This window comes from Varanus komodoensis, unplaced genomic scaffold (assembly GCF_004798865.1).
Source record: "Varanus komodoensis strain SLA01 unplaced genomic scaffold, ASM479886v1 scaffold8, whole genome shotgun sequence".
Classification (NCBI taxonomy): domain Eukaryota; kingdom Metazoa; phylum Chordata; class Lepidosauria; order Squamata; family Varanidae; genus Varanus; species Varanus komodoensis.
The window spans coordinates 463,266-472,893 of record NW_025336481.1 but is presented as its reverse complement, the minus strand read 5'-3'; positions in this window follow the sequence as shown (position 1 = coordinate 472,893).

Genomic DNA, 9,628 nt, shown 5'->3' with positions numbered 1-9,628 from the left:
GTGAATGACACACTTCCCACACTACAGGGAGCGAAGCCAGCAATATTTACAGCCCTTCGACTTTGCGGAGGAGGCCGAGAGGCAGTTTTCTTGGCCACATCGCTCCGGGAGAAGCCCCATTTCTGCCAAGCTGGGTGTGTTGACATTATTTTGGATTGACACTGGGGTAGTGTACAAACCAGTTAGAAACGGGAGCAGGTGGTGTTCACCATAAGTGTGACGTCTCCTGCAGCTGGCGAGTAGCTGCCTCTGCTTGCGCGTTTGCACTCCCGGTGTCCCGCACCTTCGTTGCCGCTTCCGAGACGTCTGCTGTCCGCCGCACCGTAAGCGAAATCCGTTTCCTTTAAATGGGTCTCCATGTGGGCCAGGTCTAAAACTCACTCTTTCTTTCTCATCTGCTTTGAATTTACTACCAATCCACTTCCTTGGGGTAATTCCCAAGCTTTAGGCTTCTGAGGGACGGAAATGTGATCAGCTCCAGTGATCGACACTCGGGTGAACTCTATGTTAGACCACGGTGTGCACTTCCTGTGGGGCTGCCCCTGAAGTCGGCCAGAGCCTGCAGCTCATGCAAACTGTGGGAGCTGCAGGTCCAAACACGCAAGGCCGGTTTGGCCCGCTTGCGTTCTGCTGCTCCTGCTGCAAAGCGCAGGTCCGAAGGGGGCTCCATTCTGGGACGGACTCAGAAGCACAACTCACAGGAGATGCCATCCGTGTGCCAAGAGGCCGCGCTGTCATCTTGTCGCACGGGGAGTTACTCTGGCGACCGGAGTGCCGCTCTTTCTCGGTCTCCCGACTCCCTCTTCTGGAGGGCTTCCACATCCAGCGCATCCTCCCAGGTGTACTGCAAGCAAACTGCTTATCTTGGAGGGGAAATCCGGAAAAAAAGAGCTGGATCGGCACTCCTGCTGCGCTTCCAAGGCCCCGCGCACAAGCAAGCTCTGGAGGGGAGCCCTTTGTCTTCCCCTTGGTGGTGCTTTCACTCAGCGCAGCAGCAGAAGAGGCTGGAGGGCTGGAGGCGGCCTCACGGGCCTGTAGGAATCCTCTCTCTCTCCCCCTCCCTCCACGCCCCCGGCTTCCTGTGCCGCTTGGTGCCAGCCTGGAGTGCCGCACTGGGCCACGCACCGGGCCACTTGTGCTGCCGACCACCGTCCGTGCCTTGTGCTGATCCCACCTTCGCTGCCACAGCTGTCGTGCCCCCGCCCCCCCCCCCCACACATCCGCAGCACCGGCCCGGGCCCTTCTGCTGCAGAGGGGGCTGCGTCCCTGCTGCTTTGCACGTCGTAAAAGGGCGCTCACGGACCGGCGGGGTTCACTGACTGAGCCCGCCTGCATTTCGGCCCGTCTTCACAGGCGCACGTCCAGGATCAGGTCCCACACCTCTGAACACAACATGAGGGACAACACAGGCAAGACCTGAAAGTGCGTTTCGTCGCCAGGCGGGGCGGTGTGACGTGGTGCCCTGCCACAGCGGGGGGCTGGACGCACTGGCCTTCCTGGTCCCTCCCAACTGGACTTTTCTGGGATTCTTCAAAGGCTCCCCCAGTGCAGATGGGCAAACGGGTGCATTTTCCGTCACGTGTTTTCCTGTGAATTCCATTCTGCTTCTGTATCCAGTTGTGATTTAAAAAGAAAAGTTGCCAAAGCTTGTATTCCAAAGTGTGTTTTCACTCAGAACGCATAATTTAGATGCCTTTTTGATATGTTTACAAGGCCAAAACATGCACCATATTAAAAAGCCCACCCCCGCAAAAGGGAAAAAAGAAACAAGAAATCAAATTGCTGACCCACAAGTTGCTCCCCGGGATCCTTGGGTCTAGGAATTCGCGAAGACAGAATTCCGCAGCCAACGGACTCCCACCCTCTGCGGCATTAATAGCGTCCTGGCACGGCACCCCAGGGAGGGAGCAGCCGCACAGCGGCACGAAGCTGGCCTGCCGCGTTGCCAGGGTCTCGCAGATGAAACGGACGAGGATCAGGAGCGTGTCTGGACGCCAGGCAGTCTGGGCGAAGGAGGCAGGCTGAGGGGGGGGCGTGGTGGGTGACCCCCCCCCCCCGTGTTGGACGCAGACTCGTTCCCTCCTCCTGCAAGGGCGAACCACCACTTCCGCTGGCTCCCTCTGAGGAGGGGGCTTTCCACAGGCTAAGCATGTGTGTTGCGGGCCGGGGGGAGGCAGCAGGTGCTGCATCCCTGGGCGACCTTCCTAAATTGCTGCTGAGCCGCTCGGTGAAGGTGTCCCTCAGGGACCGGCTGCCTGTGACGCGGAAATGGACGTCCTGCCGAGATAATCCAAAGGCAGAAGAGTCCGCAAGCAGTCCTGAGCTTGGTCTGGGCTCACCCTGGGACCTCTTTTGGGTGCAAGCATCCAGTTCTGGGGCATGTGCAGAGTGGCTTTTCATCAGCACCACGGCTGGAGGCAGGCACGGGCATGGAGGGGCTGGTTTTGCATTTGTTCCTGGCCCAGCAGGGCCAAGGGACTGGGGCACAAGTCCACCAGGGGTCAGCCGCTGTCCCCATGCAGGAGAAGAGCCTGCACGGGGTTTCTGGAAACCGAGTGCCCGTGTGGCCCGGGCAGCTTTGGAGATATTTTTAAAGGCACAGAGCAATCCTACCCTCCCAAGAACCAACTTCCCGCCACCTGCTCAGCCCTCCATTCAGCCCAGGCACTGGAGGTGGGGGCCGTGGAGCCCTCGTGGCCTGGTGGGGCAGCCTGCCACAGGGCTGGCCACGGGGAGTGGACAGCTCTGCCGGTGGGGATGCTGAGGCATCAGCCTCCCCCCTTGCCTTGCAACAGCAGCGGCTTCCCCAGGCATAAGGGGAAGGGGGAGCAGAGGGGTGATTCCTGCCCCACAGGGGACAGTCAAGGGAAAGGCAGCGAAGGGGAGATGGAGCCACGGACAGAAAGCGGCACCATCTCTTTCCCCATACGGGAGTCCAAAGAAGGAGCCCGCCTGCTCGCTGCTCATTAAGCAACATGGGTGCTCTTGACAAAAACAAGGGGGGGATCGTTGTGCTCGGGGGCTGCGTTTGCACCATTTGAGTAGTCCTGGGGAAATCTGGCTCTGGGGGTGGGTCCGTCCTATCATCTGCGTCCAGCTCCACAGCTCCTGCGCTGTGGAATTCATTTCCCAAAACCTTCGAGACAATCCACAGCCCGCTCTCAGGTCTCCACACCCCAAGCTCCACAGCCGCTTCTCCAGCCATCCAGACCCCGGACGGCCATTTCCCGTGGCCGGTTTGGAAACACCATAGAGTCCCATGGCAAGAGCAGCAGTGGGTGGGGCCACTTCTAGCCTTCAATTTCTACTGCCCTCAGCATCCTAGCAATGGGGGGGGGGCTCACTTAATTCCCATTGGCTGAGTAATGTGTCATCCATGGAGGGCAAAGGGGGGGAATCGTAGCAAAACTGTTTATTCTCATTTAGTAAAAATCTCCGTGGGGCTGGAGCAGCTGGGGAAGTGCCAGACAAGCAGGGCCACTGGGAGGGGAAGCCCACCTCAGGGCCACAGGGGGCCGAGCAGGGCAAGGCTGCGGTGGTCCCGAGCCGAGACTGGAGCCGGAGGGGCGGGGGCATCATTTGCAGGGGCTGCTGGGAGATTTGGCGAGAGGTGGAGGACAGAGCGAGGGGCCCGGCGACCGTGTTGCCATGGGAACCAGGCAGCCATCTGACCAGTCCATTTGGGCAAAAATCCTCATGCCACGGAGGCCGTGCGGTGGGACCCAGCCAACAAGTTGCACCCGTTGCTGGGGAGCATGAGTGGGAGGCTTCCCGTTGGGGCTGCTGGGTGCAAGCAGAATGCTGGGCCAGGTGAGCCCTCGCGCCAGTGCAGGGGGCTCTTCGAATGCCCTGGATGGGCCCCGGCTGCGTGGCTCTGTGCCAGCTCTTCCGAGGTTCGATCCCGATCATCACAGCCACGAGTTGTCAGCCGGATGTAGAGGAGACCCATTGAAAGAAGCCACGCAGGACAGCGCCTGCCAGGGCCCGTCGGACTCTCTCGCACCAAAACCTGGGTGCCCTTGGGGGGATGACGCTCTGGCTTCAGTTGCTTCCGAGCCCTGGCGGGGGCATTCCGGGAGGGAAGGAACCTCGCCTTTCCGATGCCACATGCCCGGAGCGGGGGGCCCTTCCTGGGGGGGCCTCCTGTCCCGGCGGTGAATTGGGGGAGCAGACCGGGCCCTGTGCCCACCCCCCCGTGGCAGCCCGCAGGTGCTCCGGCCGGTCTCCCCGCCGCTGTCGCCCGACAAGAGAGGCGCTCGCGGCTGAAGGCCACGTCCCACGCCAAGAAGCGGGGAAGGCAGGGCACTGCCAGGGGGCGTCTGCGGGCAGGTGGTGCTGAACGGCCTTCCCTGGAAACTCCCCCGGGGAGCAGCAGGTCCTCCTTGGCCACTGGTGCCTCGTCCCCCAGCCTGGGAAGCTGGTCTAGAGGGGCCTGACTCCCCCGGCAGCCACCGTGAGGACGGCTTCTCCGGGGGCAGGTGGCCTGGAGGGGGGGCAGGCAAGAGACTCGGTGCCCCCCCCCCACTGCTTTAGGGAGCGCAAAGCTGTGTTGACGGACTGGGCCAGGCCCAGCTCTGCGTCCCCCTCCCACCCCGCCAGTAGGGAAAACTCACCTCCCTCATTTCCCCTACATTCAGTTTAAAAAAGGAACTCCCATGCTCTTTCTGTCCCGCCTATAAATACATTCACGACTTTGGGTCAGTTTCTATTAAAGAAGCGAAGACCGGCCCAGAAGGACGCCTCCCAATTCGCTGCCAAGACAGGAGGCCCACCGGCTACCCCTCCCCGGTGCACTGCTCAGGCAGAGGTCCGGGGCCCGGCTTCCACCCCAGCCCGAGCTGGGTGCTTGCGGGAGAGCCCAGCTCCGCTCGCCAGAAGAGGCCCTCGCCAGAAGAAGCCTCTGCTTCCGCCTTCCACCGTGCAGGGATGGATGGATGGATGGATTTCCAGGCTGCCTGAAAAGCCAGTCAAAGGGGGGGGGGGGGGGGAGCCCAAGGGAGACAGCTCATCTTTAAAGAACCGCTTGTCCTTTGCGAGAAGTCCGGAAGTCTGCGGAGAGGAGCTGCCGAGTTGCTCCAGGCCGTGTGGGGCAGAGGGCGACTCCCCGCCCCATGCCGGCTGTGCGCGTGGGATTTCCTCTGGGAGCCCTTGCTCAGCCGTGGAGCCTCGCTCGTCTATGGTGGAGGGGTGCGGGGCTTCACTGTGCATTTCTGCTTCGTGCCCATCAGCATCCTGCTCTGTTGACGACGGAAGTTCGCTCTCACCGGCAATCGCTTCGTCAGCGCGAACGAATGATCTCCTGAAAGCCCACGTCTGTTTTCCAGGCCTGGCCCACACAGGCTCCGCTTCCATCCTGGACGGGGGCCATCGGGCAGGGCGGAGGGTCTGGAGCGCTTGCGCAAGCGCATCACCCTGGGCACAGAGAGAGCGTGCGACCTCTAACAAGGAGAACGGCGCCGTGGCTCCGCGTGGCACTTCGGGCCCTCAAGCCTGGCGTGAAGCCCCGCGACATGTCGTCATTCCACCCAAAACTGCTTTTTCTTACCAACGTTTTGTTCCACTTCCACAGAAGTGGCAGCAGCTGGACCAGGGGACCGAAACATGCGGGAAGGGTTACTGTGTAAGGAATAGAAGGGCTGGAAAGCCTTGGCTCTTCCTGCCAGCGAGGTGGATGGGGAAGTCAAGGGCCCCCTAGAACAAGCCATTGTGCGGCACTCCAAGTTGGGGAGCAGCTCGGTGGCCCCTTTTGTCCTGCCGTCTGTTGCATCGTGCGCCCAGAGCCCAGCCACCCCTCCGCTATCTCTGGCAGCCCATAATCGCTCACCAGCCAGCAGCTGCCCAAAGATGCTTGCCGGGGAGACAGGTCGGCCGGCCCGGCCCAGCACTGGTTTTCCCGGCGGCAGCTCTGGGCTTTCCCTGACCTGTCCCTGGGCCCAGAGCTCCGGGTCGGGCTGGAGACGGCTTCTGCGTGGGGGACTGAGCAAGCCGGAGCAGCGGCCAGGACCTCGGGGGCAGCAAAGCGCTATTTGGGGGCATAATTTAAGAAGCCAAGCAGAGAGGAGAGCGGCCTTTGCCTCCCCAGCCGGGCCAGCGGTGCCGCTCCATTCTGCAGGTTGCTGCTACACCTGGAGAGCTGCGGAATCGTGCCTAGGAAGCACAGATCCGGCCCGAGAAATCCTCACGTTTGCTGCGCCACAGTGGCCGTGAAGATCGGTGGCTAGGATCATGCGAGCCCGTGTGGGGCAGAGAACCTCGGAAGCGCTGGCACAGAGCCACGCAGCCGGGGCCCATCCAGAGCATTCAAAGAGCCCCCTGCACTGGCGCGAGGGCTCACCTGGCCCAGCATCCTGCTTGCACCCAGCGGCCCCAACGGGAAGCCCAAGGCAGGGCAGGGCAGGGCAGGGCACAGCCTCCCGCCCATGCTCCCCAGCAACGGGTGCACGCAGGCGCTCTGCCTCCGCGAGTGGCGCCGGGGCCGCTTCCCCGTCCCACTCGAGAATCCTCTTGGCAGCGAGAGAAACAAAGCCCGGGGGGCAAAGCACGGGGCGCCCTGCCTTCCCGCAGCCCCCGAGGGTGGGCGGCGCGGACAGGCCGCTCCCCGGCGATGGCGGCGGGATGCGAGGAGCCTGCCAGCAGGACATCTGGCGGTCTCAGGGGACGCGGCCCGGGAACTCTTGCAAATTGTGCTGATGGCAGCAGCGTCTGTTTACCCTTGCCCTGCGCTCCCCTTGGCTGACGCGTTTTTAACGGATGGGATTGTTTTTCTGTTATAATTGTAATAGTGCATTTTATCTAAATGTTATTCTTCTTGGCTGTCTTGAGCACTCTTTGTTTTGGAAAAGCAGGATGTAAATTTTGTGAGCTATCTGGAGAACTTTAGCTTTGGGAGGGGTCTAGAAACGAGAATGCCGTGGAGCAGGTGGGACCCTTGCGCAGGGAGGCAAAGAGGGGCCCCGGGACCGAGCTCGTGTTCATGTTTCCCCGATGCAGCTGGCATGGGTGTGTTGGGTGGCCGATGGCCTTGCTGGCTGGGAATCATGGGAGGTGCAGTCCAGCACATACGCGGGAGGGGCACCAAGCTGTGGAAAGCTGACATGCTCAGAATGGGACATGCCTGCTGAGAAGCCAAGGCGTCTTTGCCTGCAAACCCCATTCCACCCTGGATACCGAATCCGAGAACCGTGGGGTTGGAAAGGGCTGAGAAGGCCCCCAAGCCCAGCCCCCTGCTCAGTGCAGGACCCCCATTTACAGCAACCCCGGCAGACGGCCGTCCAGCTGCCTCTTGAGGGCCTCCAGAGCGGGAGAGCCCACCACCTCCCTGGGCCTTGGGCTCCGCTGCTCACTGCTCTGCCAGTCAGGAAGTTCTTCCTGACGCCCGGCCAGAACCCGGCTCCCTGTGGATTGAGCCCTCCGCGACAAGCCTTCACGTCTTTGCAGAGTGCTATCCTGGCCGTGAAAGCTGGACCATAAGGAAGGCTGAGCGCCGAAGGATTGAGGCCTTTGGATTGTGGTGCTGGAGGAGACTCCTGCGAGTCCCTTGGACCGCAAGGCGATCAAACCAGTCAGTCCTAGAGATCAACCCTGACTGCTCTTCAGAAGGCCAGAAACTGAAGATGAAACTCAAATGCTTTGGTCACCAAATGAGCAGGAAGGACTCCCTGGAGAAGAGCCTGATGCTGGGAACAACAGATGGCAAAAGAAGGAGGGGACGGCAGAGGATGAGGTGGCTGGATGGAGTCACTGAAGCAGTCGGAGTGAGCTTGAGTGGACTCCAGGGGATGATGGGGGACAGGAAGGCCTGGAGGAATGTTGTCCATGGGGTCGCGATGGGTCGGACGCGACTTTGCAACTAGCAACAACAACATCCTGCCTCCCCTCAGTCTTCCCTTCTTGAGGCTAAACATACCGAGTTCCTCTCAGTCCCTCCTCACAGGGCTTTGCCTCCAGTCCCCGATCGTCCCTGTTGCCTCCTCCGAACCTTTCCCAGCTTGTCTCCGTCTTTCTTCAATGGTGGTGCCCAGAACTGGACACGGGACTCCAGATGAGGCCCAACCAGTGCTGAGTGGAGGGGAACTAGCACTTCACGGGAGTCGGAAGTGATACTTCTCTTAATGCACCCTAAAATAGCCGCATCACATGGTTGACTCATATTCAGCTTATGATCCGCAACAGTTCCATGATCCTTCTCACGTGCAGCACTGCTGAGCCAAGTATTTTGCAATGGTGCATTTGGTTTCTTTTTCCCAGCTGCGGGACTTGGCATTTGTCCCTGTTGAATTTCCTTCAGTTGTTTTCAGCCCAACGCTCCCAACAATCAAGGCCGCCGTGAATCTTCTTTCTGTCTTCCAGGGTATTTGCTGTCCCACTCAGTTTTGGGTCATTTGCATCTGTGATCATCGTTCCCCCGCACCTCCTCATCCAAGCCATTAATACGCACATACGTTGAAGAGCACAAGGCCCAGGGCTGAGCCTGCTTGCTCTCCCCAGCCATTGAGAAGCGCTGTGTGAGCCGCTTTCGTAGCCAGTCATGGGCACCCCTGAGCCTCCAGTACCTGGCGCACCTTCTCTACCTGGGCATGCGACAATCTTCCGAATACCCGCAAAAGGACAGGCACACCCGCAGCCACAGTCACTCATGAGCCACTAGGATGGGTTGATGGACAGCAGGGCCCACCTACAGCGCGTGTAGGGAAGACTATGGGAAATTTATGCAGCCTCCACACCTCTGTGCAACGCCTCCTACTAGGCCATACTGCCAGCCCTGCTCCAGATGCCCGCAAGGGCCACTTTGCTGAAGGCTGCAGCCTCTCGCCGCTCCCACTGGTTCAGAAAGACCTTCTGCCATGAAAGGCGATTCAGAGGCCTTCCTTCTGCAGGCCGCCGCCGTGACGCACCCGAGGTCAGCCCCGCCACTGGCTGCCCGGCAGCTCTTCCGCGGCCCCTTTTGTCCCCCCCGCCTGCCCCTTCCGGACTTCTGCTCTGTGACCTCATGATGTCTGGGGACAACCCGAGACACAATAGGGACCCGGAGGCCGAGCCGGGGTGGGCTTGCCCCCAGAAATGCAGGGCTGGTGACTTCCAGGAGGCCCCCACGGGGGCCCCGGGAGCTGCTCTGGGCCGGTGAATGGGGGCTCTGTGCCTTCCGAGAAGGATGAACGCTGCCCGGTGGCCAGCCTCGGCAGCTGCACAGGCAGACGACGGTCGGGGCATGGCAGGCGGGGCGTGGGAGAAGACGGGGGGGGGCGTGCGGCCCCCACCTCCAGCCTTTCCTTCGGACAAAGAGGACGGCCATGCGCACGCGCCGAAGCTTTTCCTTCTCATCTGAAGACCCTCTCTGGGGAATCCTGCCTCCGCACTAGTGCCTGGCCCTGGAGCCTCTCCTCTCCCCCAGCCTGGGGCTGTTGGTCGCACTGCCTGGGGATGATGGGCTCCATGCTTTGTGAGAACACTCGGCAGGGTCAGGAGAGAGGAGCTGAGCAAATGCAGAGCGCATCGAGTGCGGCACACCATGCCCCGATCCACCTGCTTCAGCTTCTCTTTTTATCCTGTATGCAGGGAATTTTGCGAATATCGGTAAATTACGGTTAGTATTTCTAAATTTGCATCTATCCATATGGACTGTTTGTTG